Source organism: Tamandua tetradactyla, chromosome 14 (genome assembly GCF_023851605.1).
Source record: "Tamandua tetradactyla isolate mTamTet1 chromosome 14, mTamTet1.pri, whole genome shotgun sequence".
Taxonomy (NCBI): domain Eukaryota; kingdom Metazoa; phylum Chordata; class Mammalia; order Pilosa; family Myrmecophagidae; genus Tamandua; species Tamandua tetradactyla.
The window spans coordinates 5,649,028-5,667,438 of record NC_135340.1 but is presented as its reverse complement, the minus strand read 5'-3'; the positions used below and the strand labels follow the sequence as shown (position 1 = coordinate 5,667,438).

The 18,411-nt window shown below is 37.6% G+C and overlaps 1 protein-coding gene across 1 annotated transcript in view; it reads right to left on the bottom strand.

The window, feature by feature from the left end:
* Positions 1-18,411, bottom strand: part of MDGA2 (MAM domain containing glycosylphosphatidylinositol anchor 2) — a 932,919-nt gene that overhangs the window by 300,100 nt on the left and 614,408 nt on the right. The window lies entirely within an intron of this gene.

Sequence of the window (18,411 nt, the reverse complement as noted above, 5' to 3'; positions counted from 1 at the left end):
CGGCTCCTGCTGGCCCTTCACTCTCAGGCTTTGTTGGATCTCTGGGCCTCCTCTCTGAGCTTCTGTGGGTCCTCTCTCATCACGGCCAGGGCTTTTCTCTCTCAGCAGCTCTGGGGGCTTCTTCTCCAAAATCTCTCCAAACATCTCTCTTAACCCCCTCTGAGCTTTCCTGGCTTTTTCTGTCCTTTATCCTCTCATAAAGGACCCCAGTGAAAGGATTAAGAACCATTTTGAATGGGGAGTGTCACATCTCAATTGAAAGTACCTAACCAAAATGTCCCACCCACATAGGTCTGTGCCTACAAAAACAGATCAAAAGAACATGGCCTTTTCTGGGGTATATAACAGCTCCAAACTATCACAGCATTTGATTTTGTTTGGCTAATACAGTATTTATTGTTGTTGCTCACTTTATTATCAGTATTATTTATCAGGCCGTGTGCTAGACACTTGGGATATATCAGCGAAGAAAACAGCCAAAATTATCCCTGCATTCAGAAGCTTACCTCCCTGTAGGAGATCAAGTCCTCTCCCATTATTTCTGTTTCCTTAGGTGATTTCATATGCTTTTATCACCTGCCTGACACCCGGGATCATGTGCGTTTGTGATGCCTGACCAGGTGTGTATGCCATTGGAGTAAAGACATTCTTCATTGAAATGAGACTTTACAAAATATAGCAAGTATCATTTACATTTGAATCTAGTCACTGAGCAAGGTTAATTGAAAAATTAGAAATAGAGCTTGTATTCTAAGGGAAGACAAGTCAATGATGTGCAAAGCTTAACACAGTCAATAAGCCATGCCAACTGCTGGGGTACTAATGCATAAAGCTCTGAGTCATCTTCACAACCATTGGAAAGACAAGATGAGGAACCAGGTTAACACCTACCAAATCTTCTCCCCTCGAGTAATAATTCCTTTCTTTCCAATGGAAGAGAACGACAAAATTTGGTCTCATCCGAGTTTATAAGAAGCAGCATTCACGTGCTCCTGAAACTCACGGAGGATCATTGTTCATAGATATAAAATCCAAGCCGAGCATTTCCAGCTCTGGAATTTGCTTTTCATGAAATTTACCTGTTATTCATTACAGATACCAGGTTTTTAGAAGTAGTACCTGACTTTAAAAATGCCCTCATCCCAGAACATGAACTTGCTGTTCTCACTGTCTGGAAATCTCCTCCAATGCCATCCAACTGGTAAACTAGTTCATAATTAATTTACCATGCTCAGATGTCAATATCAACTCTTCACCCAAATTCCAATTCCAATTTGGGTGAAGGCTAATTGGGTGAAGGCCAATTTGGTTCCAGGCTAATTGAATTGCATCCTCCATTTTAAGAACATAGCTGCTTATAATACCCTTAAATCAGCTGCTCCCACCATTTCCCTTTGAAATATTTAGGAATAGGATACATGGGTGAAAAATGTGGTGTTTTTCATTTTTGTATCTCTAACACCAAGAAGAGATCCTGGCAAACAAGAGGGACTTGATAAATTCTTACTGAATGAAAGAATATTGATTGTAGGGTTTAGAGAACAGAAATGCCACCTAAACCCTGACTTTTCACCACAAACAAAAATGTCAATGTAAAAGCATGTGACAGAGGACTAGGGATTTCTTGAGTCATTTATTTTAAAAAAATACTAGTTTTAAAGACCTTTCAGTTCTTTCACTGTCTAATATATTTGAACCTAACAATTTTTTATTACTAACAAGGTGAGGACTCAAGAATTGCCCTATCAAAATTTGGTGCAGCACTTACAAAAATAAATGTGGCGTATTATTTATATTACATTGTTTTTACTTAATTATTTGCTCAGTTCAAACCATATATACTAATGTGAGTTCACCATGGGATTAAACAAAATCATGTGCCTGAAATCATAGTAAAGGGCACATGGGTTTTCATAAAAGGACTAGTATGTAGATAATTCAAGATGGCCTTAACAAATCAGTTCAAGATGTAAGGCTCTTCTGTAAGAGTGATAGAGAAGAACAGATAAAGTTATCATCTCTCAGACCATCTGGTCTTAAGCCACAGCTACACTTCCTGAAGCTTTACCAGAGTGGCAAAGTAAACAAAACAATAATTCTGCTCTGACCACCAGTTGCTGAGGTGTAGGCAGCTGGCATTTCGACAACCAGTATTACCACACAAAGGGGGCCATACAAAAAGGTACTTTCTTATTGGTTAAAAGATTTTGTTTGGCAAAGATAAGTTTTGTTCTTTTTATTAGTTGTCCTGAGGACACTGTATTTTAGTATTATATTTTGTATCTTTTATGATTTTATAATTTTATCTTACAGTAATTTTGGCTAAGGTCAACTCAGGGCTAATCTTAAATAATAATATTGAATAAATTTAACTCTGATCCTCTTCTGTACACTTCTCTGAATGATGGAACTCTGTTAGGTAATTTATAAAAGACTGTCAAGATCAGATTTCTACCTTAATTAGTAGAATGCAGCCTCTGGCTTTGTTCTGGACACACAGCCTCCTAGCTTTATTACATATCTATACTCAGGATCTTCAAATGTCTAAATTGATTCCATGATCCAGTAAAGATAGAAAATCTCAACAGTAGCTTAGCTATCCATTTCAATGAAATCAACAGAAAAAAACTGACTAAAAATAGAAGAATATGCTGTTTTATTTAAAGAAAGTTGTTAACTCAACACATATTTATTAAGTGCCAACTGTGAACCACGCTTTGTTCTAGTCATTGGAGATATCGGAAATCCTACCATCGTGGATTCACAGTTATAAGTAATCAATTGTAGTCTTTTATATGTTCTTGACACTCTTCAAAATAGCTCATTTAATTGTATCAGGGTGTACTAGTATTATCTTATTACATTCATTGTCAAACTGAGAAACAGAAAGTTTAGAAAATGTTGAAGGTCATGTAGCAAGACTTGGAGGTGATATTCTAATTTAGGCAAGACAGATATAAAGCTCACAGAGGGATTAACATCTTTAGCTAAATATATAAAGGTGGTAAATTCCAAGTTTTCTTTTATCTTTATTAGAGAAATTGTGAATTTACAGAATAGTCATGCATAAAATACAGGATTTCCACTTACCACCCTAATATTAACATCTTGCATTGGTGTGGAAAATTTGTTACAATTGATGAAAGCACATTTTTATAATTGAACTATTAACTACAGTCCATGGCTTAACTTAGGGCCATTAAGTTTGAGTAGTTCCATGGATTTTTTTTTTTTTTTTTGCATGGGCAGGCTCCAGGAATTGAACCCAGGACTCCGGCATGGCAGGCGAGAATTCTGCCACTGAGCCACCATTGGATTTTTTTAAATTTTATTCTATTACCATACATACAATCTAACATTTCTCTTTCCAATCACATTTGGATACATCTCTCAATGCTGTTAATTCTGTTCAAAATGTTGTCTTACAGCACCATTGTCCATTATGAAAACATTTCCATCATTCTAAAGAGGAACATTTTATATATGTGTGTATATATATATATATTACTATATGATTCCACTTTTTTAATTAATGTTTTTATTTTTTAATGCAAAAAACACCAAACAAATGCAAACATTCTAACTTTTGATCATTCCATTCTACATATATAATCAGTAATTCACAATATCATCACACAGTAGCATATTCATCATCATGATCATTTCTTGGAAACTTTGCATCTATTCAGAAAAAGACATAAAACGAAAACAAAAAAAAATTCATACATACCATACCCCCACCTCTCCCCCTCACCGATCACCAGCATTTCAATCTAAATTTATTTTAACGTTTGAAAGATTATATATTTTAAACCAAAATTTCTCAATCCCTTAACACTGCCCCCTATCCTCTGGTAACATGTGTTTTAGATTCAGATTCTATGAATTTGCTTATTCTAATGATTTCAAATCAGCAAGATTATACAATATTTGCCTTTTGTGTTTGGCTTATTTTACTCATCACGATGTCTTCACGGTTCATCCATGTTGTCACATGCATCAGAACTTCACTGCTTTTCATGGCTGAATAATATTCCATTGTTATGAATATACCACATTTTATTTATCTACTAATTTGTTGATGGACATTTAGGCTGCTTCCATATTTTGGTAATTGTTGGTAATGCTGCTATGAACATCAATATGCAGATATCTATCTAAGTCCTTTTGGCTATCTACCTAATAGTGGAATTGTCAGGTCTTACAGAAGTTCTATACCATACTTAGTTTTCTGAGGAACTACTGAACTGTCTTTCACAGTGGCTGCATCATTTTACATTGCCACCAGCATTGAATGAGTGTTCCTATTTCTCCAACAATTGCTGGTTTGAAATAATTATGTAACCAAGAAAAGCCATGTCCTTTAAGCCTCATCCAATATTTCTGGGTGAGATATTTTTGATTGTTTTCATGGAGATGTGTCTCCACCATTCAAGGTGGGGTTGCTTACTGGAGCCATTTAAGGAGGAACCATTTTGGAAAAAGTTCTAGAGCCAGGAGAGCTACCAAAACTGGCAGAACCACCAGAGCCAACAGAGTCCACAAAGACAGAAACCTTTGGAGACGCATAAATAAAATTCCCGTGGGGAAGACTTTGAAGAAATCTGGAGAGAAAGCTAGCAAGTTGCCATGTGTCTTTCCAACTGAGAGAGAAACCTCAAACTTCATTATCAAATACCTTCTTGAGCCAAGGTATTTCTGCCTGGATGCCTTAGTTTGGACATTTTTATAGCCTTGCCTTAATTTGGACATTTTCATGGCCTTAGAACTATAACTTGAACTTAATAAATTCCTCTTTTTAAAAGCCATTCCATTTCTAGTACATGCATTGCAGCAGTTTTTACAAACTAAAACACTTGGTATTTTTTTTATTTTAATAGCAACCATACTAATTGTTGTGAAATAGTATCTCATTACAGTTTTGAGTTGAATTTCCCTGATGACTAATGATGTTAAGCTTCTATTCATGTGCTTTTTGGCCATTTGTATCATCAAGATGATACCTGGATTCTGGTAATAATCTGTTATAATAATAATAATAATTATTATATTATTATTATTATTATTATTATTATTATTATAATCTTTGCCACATGTCAAGGCACATTATGGGTCTGCTGTTTTCTCTTTTCCTTCCTGGATTTTGTTGCATTCCGCTTCTGACTTCGCCATCTTTCAGCTTCTCTTTTTCTCCCTCAACTTCTGTGTGTTTCCAAAGGACTCCAGTAGGAGGATTAAGGCCTACATGAGGTTTACCTCAAGTGAAATAACCTAATCAAAAGGTCTCACTCATGATAGGCCAATAGTCACAGGAATATATAAGCTTTAAGAATACATTTTCTGAGGTACATAACAGCTTCAAATCATCACAATCAGGAAGCATGAGTCTTCCAATTTCATTATACTATTTTTCAAAATGGCTTTAGCTATTCGGGGCCCTTTACCCTTCCATATAAATTTGATGATTGACTTTTCCATTTCTCCAAAAAACATTGTTGGAATTTTCACTGGGATAGCATTGAATCTATACATTGCTTTGACAGCATTGACATCTTAGTTATATTTAGCCTTTCAATCCATGAACATGAAATGTCCTTCAATTTATTTAGATCTTATGCAATTTGTTCTATCAATATTTTGTAGTTTTCTGTGTACAAGTTCTTTACATCTTTGGTTAGATTTATTCCAAGATATTTGATTCTTTTAGTTCTTATTGTGAATGGAATATTTCTCTTGATTTCTTCTTTGATTTGTCATTGCTTGTGTATAGAAACATTGCTGGTTTTGGGGTGTTGATATTGTACCCTCCTACTTTGCTGAATTCATTTCTCAGCTCTGGTAACTTTGTTGTGAATTTTTGGAGATTTTCTGCATATAGGAACATATCATCTGCAAATAAGGACAATTTTACTTCTTCCTTTGTAATTTGGATGCTTTTTACTTATTTTCTTGCCTAAATGCTCTGACAAGAATAATAATGGTGACAGAGGACATCTGCATCTTGTTCCAGATCCTGGAGAGAAAGTTTTCAGTCTTTCACCATTAAGAAGGAAGTTAACTGTGGGCTGTTCATATTTGCCCTTTATCATGTTGAGGAAGTTTCTTCTATTCCTAGTTTTCTAAGTGTTTTTATCATTAAGGAGTACTGGATTAACTCAAATGTCTTTTTTGAATCAACTGAGATGAGCATGTGGGTTTTTTCAAGTTTTAATTAAATTCCTGGTGAAATTTATACCTGTGGCAGAATTAGTTCTGCCTTTCCATTTCGAAAACCTGGGCAGGGTAAAAATAACCTTGATTTACTGGTAAGACTTCCAAAAATCTCTAGAACAGAAGATCCAGTATCATCCAGAAGGGAAAGCAAAACTGACATGTGAACCACTAATCCACCATTACTAAGTCTAAAGTCTGAAGTTTCTCCCCTTTCCTGCAGGAAAGAGGTCCTCATGCACTGCTCAGGAGTCCTAATTTACGTGAACTATAATAGGCTCAGTTATTTAAATTCTCAGATTCCCACAGGGAAGTATGAGAAATATAAACATGGGAAGGATTTCTGAGTCAGGAAATGGAAAGCATACACTGAATAGCACGTGTGGTCACAAAGATAAAATATAAACCAAGCTTCCATCTATTTCGACTGTTATCCCTGAAATGTCAGATTCAATTAAGCAACTAAGAAAACAAGAAAAGAATACATTCATTAAAAGTTATTTTTCTCCATGTATTTATACATTGCTGAAAAGATGAAGAAAATGAGGCACAGAGTTAAATCATTTTCTCAAATGCTGCAGGTCATCTAAGCAGCAGCCTGGAGCATCGCATCAAACGCCCTGCTCCAGCCCATGCCTCAGGCTGACTCAGTAACAGGGACCTAAAACTGCACGGTGCACAGGCTGAGTGGGCTACGCTAGAAGGGAGAGGCAGAAATGAAGAATAGCAAAGCTAATCCGTCATCAAGGAAGGGAGGAGGGAAGGAAGGACGAAAAATAGGAAGAAAGGAAGGAACAAAAGAAGGGAGGGAGGGAGGGAGGACAGAAGGAAGGTAGGAAATTCCTTGTGCAATAAAATATTATTTTGGATAGGGCAAAAGGGGTTAGTATTTTCCTGAATCCAGGGCTAGACCAAAGGCCAAGTAAAATAAATATAACTATTTAAATCATGCAGACATTCATGCTTAAAAAGCCTGGACTTCTGGAAGTGATTTTATGAAACAGAATAAGAACACCCTATCTTGCCTGAATTGGGTCACATCTCAGGTAAGTGTGATGTCATGCATACTCAACCCTTACCAAATATCCTTTACCAGCGGGACCAGGCTTCCTGCTCTGACCTCCAGCCAATGTGTGCTCTGAATACGTTAAGAATGAGGAGTCTAATTCTAGGTGGTAAGGGGGCCTCAGTAAATGAAGGCCTGCCCTTAGAAACCCCAGAAACATGTCCATCTTGTTTTATAAGAGGCTAAATATGTTTGTAGATATTTTTCTTTCACGTACAAATATAGTAAGTATTTTTTTAACTTTTATATTCATTTTCCTTTCCCATGGCCTAAATAAAAAGGATAAGAAAGAAAAAGAATCATTTGTTGTAAACAAATATTTCAAAGCAAAGGGATCTGAATCCCAGTTTTGCATGGGGGTTAGAAGCCAATTTACTAGACTGAATTACAAAGCCAAAAATTGTGCTTTAGTCTAGAGAAAATGACAATTCCAAATTATAGCCCTTGTGGTAGGTGTCACTACAGTAGCATGTTTACTTACTGTAAATACTAACAGCTGCTGACACATCGTTATTACAATAACAACTACTTCACATTGTTATTACATATCTAATTCTAACAAGACTCAACTCAAGTCTAACTATTAAACCAGCTACATTTCTTATCTTAGGATTTTAGGCATTCAGAGAGCATTTAAATATGTTTTTGCCAAGTTCTAGGACAGTGCTGTTGCATGATAAAAGGAGATATTTGTTCTTCTAGTAAGGTAATACTGTAATGTGACATATATAGAACAACTAAATAAGCTGCACAAAATGGAATGCTGCTTAAGGAAAGATTAGACACCAATGAAACATTTTAAATACTATTTTAAGATAAACACTGATGGAATCACTTACACATCCAATTCCTCTCTACATATGAATGAGAACTGCTTGTACAAAATGTCCTGCCAATCTTGTATTTCTAGCTACTAAAATACAACTTTAATTTCTTAGTTGTGGTATTTTCAATACATGTTTTGGTATATTCACTTTTCCTCTGTTTATGATTAATATGAGCTACTGAACTAATTTTGTAACACAAACAAATTATTTGATTTCAATGCCAGATTTTTTAGTTTGTTTTTTGTTTTACTTCAAGTTTCTAGTATTGACATATTTTGATTTGCCTATTTAACTCTTTGGAGACTTGGAAATTATATCCACATCACAAATTATTTGATTATGGACATGTAGACACATAATAATGCTTTTGTAAACCTGTATTCATATTTAATATTTTGCTTAAGCACATATGCAAAGTTTAGCACTGCATATTAACAGGTTCCTTGAAATCCAATATCATATATTTATACACTTTCAGGTTCCTCAAAATCTAGTATCATATATTTTATACGTGTCAAAATTATACATGGATTTTACATCAGATTAGTTTTTAACTGGTGGTCCAGAAAAGAAAAAGATGGACATTATGCAGTTTTAATCTGATTGAGCTAAATTTAAAATTGAAATATAATACTTAATAAGGAATGAATTTAGTTATTATATATTCATGATTAAGTTCAAGATACTTAGAAAGATACAACAAAAAACAGAAGGAGGCTAGCCTGATCCCCTCTGTGATGATTAAGTTTATGTATCTACTTGACCAGTGGTTTGCTCAAGCAAGCACTGGTCTGATTGTTACTGGGAGGATATTTTGTGGACTTAAATCATCAGCAAGTTGATTGCATCTAAGCTGATTACATTGACAATCAAGCCTTATCTAATCAGTTGAAGGCCTTAAAAGGAACACTGATGATTTTGGTCATCGCAAGGAAGAACTATCTCTACTTCAGCCAGCCAGTTTCTCCTAGAGAGTTCACTGAAAACCTTCATCAGGGTTCCCAGTTTGTGGCCTGCCCTATGGTATTTGGGTGTGAACCAATCTATAATATATCTCACAATATCTACATTATTTCCCTGGAGAATCCCCACTAATAAGGATTTGATTGCTGGGAGTGGTTTTTGAGAAACAGAATCTTAAGAATGAGATATCAGAGTTGGCTCTGCAGTTGTGGGAATGGGATCTTTAACTTGATTAGATTCCAAGGCTGCTCTAATGACTTCATTTCCAATTATTAAGATGGCACTGATAGTCTACAGTGTGAATTAGTAACAGAGATATTGAATATTACTACTCAAATGCCTATGGGAGGTGAGGTTCTGGGTGAGAGTGTATTTAACACTTCAACAAAGTTTTGTAGAATGAAGAAGTACAAAGATATTAGCTGGTAGTTCTTGAATATGCTGGATAAGGCTGTTTAAAAAAGGAATGAACTCAAAGCTTCAAATTACCATCTAAAGTGCCATATAAAGGACATGGAAATTTCTATGCCCTGAAAGAAATTCTAATTTACTATAGCGACAGACTTGAGACTTCTGAAAACCAGACCCAGAGTCTCACTGTGTGAGTGGCTGAATTGCAACATAAATGAATCCCAGCCTTGTAGGGTATTTGCTGTTAAAGCAAAGGCATGTATTGGGATGGGATGGGAACCTGAAAATTCAAATAGGGTCATATGGGTTGGTAATGATAAGAGTGAGGGCACTGAGATCCTTGATACTGCTGAACATTCTTTGCCAGATAAACCTGCAGTGGTCTTCCCTGAGGAATTGGCCACTCAGCCTGTACCTGAAGAGATTATTTCTGCTGTGCCTGAGAAACCTGTAACTTTCTGTCCCATGGAAAAAGTCCTCACACCTCTATCTGACTGTCTAACTAGATTAGTTAGACAGTGCAATGGCTGCCCTGAGGCACTTGGCCTGCAAGATATTTCTAGTTGGTCTCAGAACCCATCCCCAACACCTATCTTTCCTTCTAGACCTGTAACTAGACTGAAGTTGCAATAGGCTCTGAAAAGTGAGATACAAACTGTGATCCATGAGGTGGTGCACTATACTCTAAAAGAACTGCATGATTTTTCAAATTTATACAGACAGAAATCAGTTGACCATGTGTGAGAATGGATATAGGGTGGAATAATGGAAAGAACGTAAAGTTGGATCAGGGCTGAGTTGTTTTGATATGGGCCCACTAAGCACAGATTCTGGATTTAATACTGCAGCACATGGGTTAGAAGGGGCTCTAATAGTTTATTTTTATGTTTGGTCAAAGCATGGATCAAAAATTGGCATGCAATGCCTTCAGACTTTCTGAACTGCCCTGGTATAATGTAGACGAGAGGATTCAAAGGCTTAGAGAGATTGGAATGTTGGAGTATCTTGTAAGACCTGCTCACTTACCCCAGGATGGTCCAGATGACACACCGTTCAGTAGAACCGTGAGGAATACATTTATGAGACGAATTCTATCATCTTCGAAGAGTTCTGTGGTGGCCCATTTCTGTAGGTCAGATATTACTTAAGGGAGGTACTATTACTGAACCTGGATCCCTAAACACAAAGGGTCTAAATGGGACCTGGGTTGACAAAAGCCAAGTGGCAGCATGGACTCATCAAAGACAAGGTGGGCATGGCAACCTTTAAGGATAGCAGAAACAAAGTAGAAATCAGAAGTCTGACTTGCAGAGACCTATGGCATTCACTAGTAGATCATGGGATACTGGAAGTAAAATAGACGGGCAGTCTACTAAATTCCTACTTGATATGTATAAGCAGAAGCATTCTAGGTCAAGCAAACAAAAATCGAACTTGAATCATGAAGACAGAGAATCACGGGCCCTCAATCAATTCCCACACCTGAGGTAGTTTTCAAACCCAGAGTCCCTTGAATGAAGGGTAAGCCAGGTCCTCTTTACACTGCATTAAAACTGATACTGTTAATCTTCCCTCCCATTTTTTCCCTTTTCCTCTAGGTAATTGTATGCACTGGGGAAAAGGAAATGATCCAAAATTTTAAGAACTAATAGACACTGGCTCAGAAACATCACTGTGGTCCACCAATCAGAGTAGGGTTTTATGGAGGCCAGGACTATATCCCTACTTACAGAATAAAAAGTTGGGGCAGAATCTCCATATTGGTTCCCTGACTTGTGAAATGAGACCTATTGTAGTAGGAAAGGCCAAGTGGAAGCCCTAGAGCGTCTCTATCTAGCAAAATACTAAATTAACAGCAATACTGGATTCCTGGAAGGATTACAGAATTAATGCCACCATCAAAGATTTGAAGGATGCAGGACTGGTGATTCCCACCACATCTCCGTTCAATTCTCCTAGTTGTCCTGTATAGAAAGCAGATGGACCTTGGCGGATAACAATGGATAACTATAAACATAACTAGGTTTTGATTCCAACTTCAGCTGCTATTTCAGATGTGGTATCACTGCTTGAGTAAATCCACACATCCCCTGGTAACTGGTATGCAGCTATTGATCTTAAAATGATTTTTTTCTTGATTCCTGTTAGTAAAGATTAAACCAAATAGTTTGCTTTCAGCTAGCAAAACCAGCAATACACCTTTACTCTCCTACCTCAGGGACATATCAATTCTTCAGCCCTATGTCATAATCTAGTGGGCAGGGGCCTTGACAATCTCTCCCTTCCAGAAGACATCATACTTATATCGATAATACCATATTGATGTCATCAACCTAATGAGCAAGAAATAGCAATAATTTTAGACTTATTGCTAAATTATTTGCATGTCAAGAGGGTGGGAGATAAATCCAATGACAATTCAGGGCCCTTCTATCTCAGATAAATGTCTAGATGTTCAGTGGTGTGGCACGCGTGGAGATATCCTTTCTAAAGTAAAGGATACACCGCTGCATCTACAGCCAAAAGAGGTGCAATGCCTAGTTAGCCTCACTGGATTTGGGAGAAAACAAATTCCTCATTTGGGTGTGATACTCTGCCCTTTTACTCAATGACCCAAAAAGCTGCAGTTCTGATTGGGGAGCAGAACAAGATGAGGCTGTGCAGTAGGTCCAGGCTGCTGTACAAGCTGTTCTGCCACTTAGGGCCGTAGGATGCAGCAGATCCAATGCAGCTGGAAGTGTCCGTGGCAAACAGGGATGCTGACTGGAGCCTCTGGAAGACCCCTATAGGGCAATCTTTAGGATTTTAGAGCAAAGCCTGCTGCAATTTGTAGATAGATGATTTCCTTTTGTAAAACTGCTTTTGTCCTGCTACTGGGCCTCAGCAGAGACCAAATATTTAACTCTTGGCCATCAAGTGACTATAAGACCAGAGTGCCCAAACATGAGCTGGGTATTGTCTGACCCACCAAACCATAAAGTTAGGCATTTACAGCAGCACTCTGTCATAAAACAGAAGTGTTCTACACAAGATAGGACTCACGCAGTCCCTGAAGGCACAAGTGGGTTTCGTGAGTAAGTGGCCCAAATTCCCAAAGCCCCTAATCCTGCCACATAACCTTATCTTTCCCAGCCCAGAACTGTGGCCTCATGAGAAGTTCCCTACAACCAGAAGTTCCCTACAACCACCTGACAGAGGAAGAGAGTAAATGAGCCTGTTTTACAGACATTTCTGCACGATATGCCAGTACCACCCAAAGTGGACAGCTATAGTACCGCAGCCCCTTTCTGGGGCATCCCTGAAGGGGAGTGGTAGAGGCAAGTCCTCCCAAGGGCTGGAATTTCCAGCAGTGTACCCGTTTGTTCATTTTGCTTAGCGGGAGAAATGGAGGAGGTGCATTTATATATGGATTCATGGGTTATTGCCAATGGTTTTGATGAATGGTCAGTGACTTAGAAGGAACATGATTGGAAAAATGGGGCAAAGAGTTCAGGGGAAGAGGTTTGTGGATAGACCTTTCTAAGTGGGCAAAAACATAAAGATATTTATGTCCCATCTGAATGCTCATCAGAAAGTGACTTGAGAATAGGAAAATTTTAATTAAAAAAAAAGGATAAGGTGACCTGTTTTGTGGATACCCGTTGGCCTCTTTCCCCAGTCACTTCTCTCATTGCTTAGTGGGCTCATGAACACAGTTCTCATGGTGTCAGGGTTGGAAGCTCTGCATGGGCTCAGCAACATGGACTTCCACTCACCACGAGCAACCTGGCGACACCCACTGCTGAGTGCCCAATCTGGCAGCAGCAGAGACCCTCACTTAATCCCCATTATGGCTCCATTCCCCAAGGTGATCAACCTGCTCCCTGGTAGCATGTTGACTACACTGGCCCCCTTCCATCATGGAAGGGGAAGTGTTTTGCTATAACTAGAATAAACACATAGTCTGTATATGGATTTGTCTTCCCTACACACAATATCGCTGCCAAAAATATCATCTGAGAACTTGGAGGATGCCTTATTCACTGTCATGGTATTCCATACAGCATTGCTTCTGATCAAGGAACCCACTTCATAGCAAATGCAGTGTGGGCATGGACACGTGCTTGTGGAATTCAGTTTTCTTCCCACTGCCCCATCATCCTGAAACAGCTGCATTGATAGAGCCGTGGAATAGCCTTTTAAAGCCTCAATCACAGCACTAACTGTATTGCAATACCTTGCAGAGGTGGGGCAGTGTTACTGAGGATATTGTACATGTTCTAGACCAGCATTCACTCTATGGTGCTGTTTCTCATGGTCCAGGAATCAAGCAGTGGTAATAGAGTGGCACTGCTCACTATTGCCTCTAATGAGTCACCAAACTTTTTTGCTTCCTGACCCACCACCTTCAGCTCTGCTGTTCTACAGGTCTTAGTTCCAAAAGGAGGAGTGCTCCTGCCAGGAGACACAACAGTGATTCCATTGAACTGGAAGTTAAATCTGCCACCCACCCACTTTGGGCTCCTTATGCCTCTGAATCAAAAGGCAACTACTGTATTGTTTGGGGTGAATAATTCTGATTATTAAGGGGACATAGGACTGCTACTACATGATGAAGGCATAGAAGAGTTTGCCTGCAGTACAAGAGAGAAATCCTCTAGGGCTTTTCCATGTCCCACAATTAAAGTCAATGAAAAACTGCAACATCCCCATCCTGGCAGACTACCAGAGGCCCAGAAACCACAGGAATGAAGATGTGGGTCACCCCATCGGACAAAGAACCATGACTAGCTGAAGCACTTGCTGAGGGTAAAGGGAATATGGAACGGGGAGTGGAAAAATTTAATGATAAATATGAGCTACCACCACATAACCAGTTACAGAAATGAAGATTCTAATGGTAATGGATATTTCTTCCTAGCTATGTTGATGATTGTATATACACATAAAGCAGATGTCTTCATTTTCTTCCCTATTCTATCCCTTGCCATCTAACATAAGTTGTATTATTTTTATGCTTATTTAAGCTATGGGAGAGCAAGTTAAAGAGTGAATATTACCCAAAACCTTGCATCCTGTTCTGGGAAAATACTTTCTGCATTTCAGGTTGTATGTTGGACAGCTGAGTATTGTTAGATAATAAAATGACTGTTACAGTTTTCATTTAGAGATTAAATGTGGTTTAAGGAGATGTGCACGGGTATCAAATTGATAAGGGGTGGATTGTGATTGTTATGTTCACACGTTAACTTAGCTAGGTTATGGTATCCAGTTGTTTTGTCAAACAAGCACTGCCTGTCTGGTAACTGTAAGGATATTTCAGGGATTTAAGTCATCAGTAAGTTGATTGCATCCATGGCTGATTGCATTTACTCTCAACTAAGTAGTTTGCTATCAACAATAAGAACAGTCTCATCCGACCAACTGAAGGCCTTAAAGGAAAAATGTATCATTTCATTAGTTATGATGAAGAATTTCCATCTCTACTTCAGCAGCCAGCTTCTCCTGGTGAATTAACTCATGGAAAACAATCTTTAGAGTGCCCTGTGGAATTCAGGCTTCCCATTCCTACAGCTGTGTGGGCCCATTCCTATAATAAACCTCATACTACTTACACTATCGATTTCCTGTCAGTTTTCTTTCTCTGGAGAACTCTGACTTAGACTAGTAGCTTTTTGTTAGCACTAGGCAATTTTCTTAGTGGATTTAATTCCAGAGAAATCTAATAAGAACCCATATTGCACTGCTTGTATTTTCAGTAGTTTTGTCCAATTCGTTTCTGCTGTGCCTAATTTTATCTTTCTTCTCTTTGGAAATAGATATTTTAATGTGCACCTAATATGTGACAGTCATTTTGAAAGAGCTTCTTATCTATTGTGCTCTAGTAGTTTAAAGTACATAAAATTGCCTATATTTGACCACTGTAAAATTACTAATTATTTTTAGTAAAACAAAGCAAACTGGTATAGCTGAATTTTGCTGAAGAGACAGAATAGTACCCAAAGACGCTTCACTTGGCTGACCAAAATTCCTGACTTCTGCTTGGTTGAGCTCAGTATTGCAATGCCAGTTCAAAGTGAAAACTTAAAGAGCAGCTTCATGCAAATGTCATATCTATTTATAACAAAGATTTTATACATGGCTTCTTGAGAATTTCCATTCTTGCCAATTCAGGACAATGGGTACCATTCAAAGAACAAGAACAAACACACTTCAAATCCACACAATCATAGGATAGAGCTTGTCCATCAGAAATCAATACTGCTGACTTCACAGCAGATTCAGTAGATAGTATGTAATTGAAGAATGTAGTCAATAAAATGCTCAAATAGTACAATGTAGCAACTAAAGTAGAGTAACTAAAAGGAGCGGGCAGAAGGAAATGAAAGTATATTGCTAAACAATTGGACACGCTCATTTTCTGTAGCTATAGAACAGGAACCAGCAAATCAACAAGAGCCTGCTGTTATCAGAAAAAAAAAGAAAAAGGAAAAGTGGCTCTTGGAATAGACTTTGCAGAAACTGGAAATTGAGGAAACAACTAAAATCATTGTGATGTTTTGGAAATAGTCGCCACAGCAGCAAACCAAGATCACTAGCTGCACCTGGGCTTACTGTCAAAAAGTCGAGGCTACTGTATTTCTGATATTCTGTCCTTCAATTATTTCCCAGCCTCTTCTCTTCCTCTAGTCCCTATAACAATGTACTTAGTAAGCTTCCTCTACTATAAGGATTATTATATGGACTTTCTTTTTCAAATTTACTTTAAGAGTCTACTTGAACCAACGTAGATCTCTAAAATGATGCCTAGTCGCAGGTCACATGCTTCCGAAATGTTAATGGTTGCCACAAGGCTACATCTTAGCCACACTACAAGCTGTTAGAACATACGAGTGAAGCTAAGGTCAGAGTATGCTTTGAAAACACAAAATATTTTACCACGGAGCTTTAATAGTAATACATGTTTCATTACATCAGAATGTCAGAAAAACCCATACACTAATGATTTTTATTCTTTAAAAGGGAAAATGTGCTCTATAAATGTTCTTTGATGAGATCATAATGAATTCTTACTTTCCTATTACAGAAGAAAAAAATTGTATTTACCAACACTGTGTATTATTCTTTGATTTTATGAACAGGCAAGATCATAAGTTGTTAATATTTTTTCATTATAGAAGTAAATGCGGATATAATAAACACATCTTTATAAAATCCAGTAGAACTAGTATAATAAGCACACACACTCATTATTAATATATATAAATGATATAATTTATATTTGATGATTATATAGAGTATATATAATCAACCCAATAATAGCATAGAGCTTGTGTATCAGAAATCAATACTGCTGACTTATTCAATTATTGAGAAAAATTGGAAGTTAGCCATGATTAAATTCAAGCTAAAAAGTATAGACTGACAGATTCTAACACCTAATCTTTCAACCAAGCACAAAAGAAAATATAAAATCAATGAGCAAGAGGAGATCTTAGAAAATTTCATTGCTTTCTTAACAAAAGCTATTTTGAATATACCAACAACACTGCCATAACCAGAGACTTTAAACATGGAATCTCCCTTAATCTTCAAAACAACTGTAATTCGATGAGTGTACAGGATTGAAGCTATAACGTACCCCAGAAAAAGCCATGTTATTCTAATCCACTTCTGTGGGTGCAGACCTGTTGTGGGTGGGACCTTTTGGTTAGCTTATTTCAATTGAGATGTGACCCAGTCCACTCAAGGTGGATCTTAAACCTTTACTGGAGTCCTTTGTGAAGAGAATAAAAAGATGGTAAAAGCCCAGACAGCTTAGAGACAAAAGCCCCATGAGTAAGAAGCAAGGACCCACAGCAGCTGAGAAAGAAAGCCATTGAAACCAGAACCCAGGAAAGACGGACAGGCAGACGTCACCATGTGCCCTGCAAGCAGCCTTTTCTGAGAGAAGTCATCTTCCTCTTGATGCTCTAATTTGGACATTTTCATAGCCTTAGAACTATAAATTTGTAACCTAACAAATCCCCATTGAAAAAGCCAACCCATTTCTCATATATTTGTATTCTGGCAGCTTTAGCAAACCAAATCAGTGAGGTTCTAAGGGAAAATCTATATTCTCAAATGCCTTACAGCTTCACAATAACACTGGTGGCCAGGGATGCATCTTCTCCTGAGCGAGGATGAAGCATTCCTGACACTGACGTTTTGTGCAAGAAATATTGAGAACACAATATTTGTTTAAGATCCTTCATATAGATGCCATCAGGTCTAGAGATTGCTCAATTTACTCATGAATCATAATGTAAAGACTCATGTATAAAAAGGCAACGACAACCAAATATTAATCTTTTCAGATTCTCTAAGATGTACCTTGTCTGCCTTGATCTTGAGGCCCAAAGGTACTTGTATGTTGATAAGTTTTATGTACTTCTTAATAGTTACCTCATTTCCTCTAAGTTTTGTTGAAGCAGTTATTGTTATTTTGGTAAAAAAAAAAACAAAAACAAAATCCTTCAATGAGTACTCTCATCCCATCAATCTGTAACCCACCTCAAAGAATATTATCAGCATCACTTAGCAGAAATACCAGTTCAAATAACAGAAAGAAGTGGTCACATCACTATACTATCCCTATCTGGAGATAGCCAGATATATAAATCACTATCTGGAGATAGCCAGAATCCAAATTCAGGTCTGTTTTATTTATGCCACTTTATGTAAAACGGCTTAAGACTGGGCATACACCTGCATTAACAATTAACATAGAGTAATATTCTGTTTGGAGGGAGGCTGGATGGGGGATTAGATCACTGGGTGACCATCCATTGTGTATTGCCTAGGGCTGGGGTGTTTCCCAGGATGTGGGACTTTCACTAAATTCACAGCAAACTGGGATGCTGGGTAGCTCTCAAGATGACCCCTTGACATAAGTGCTGGATTGAAGCTATTTTT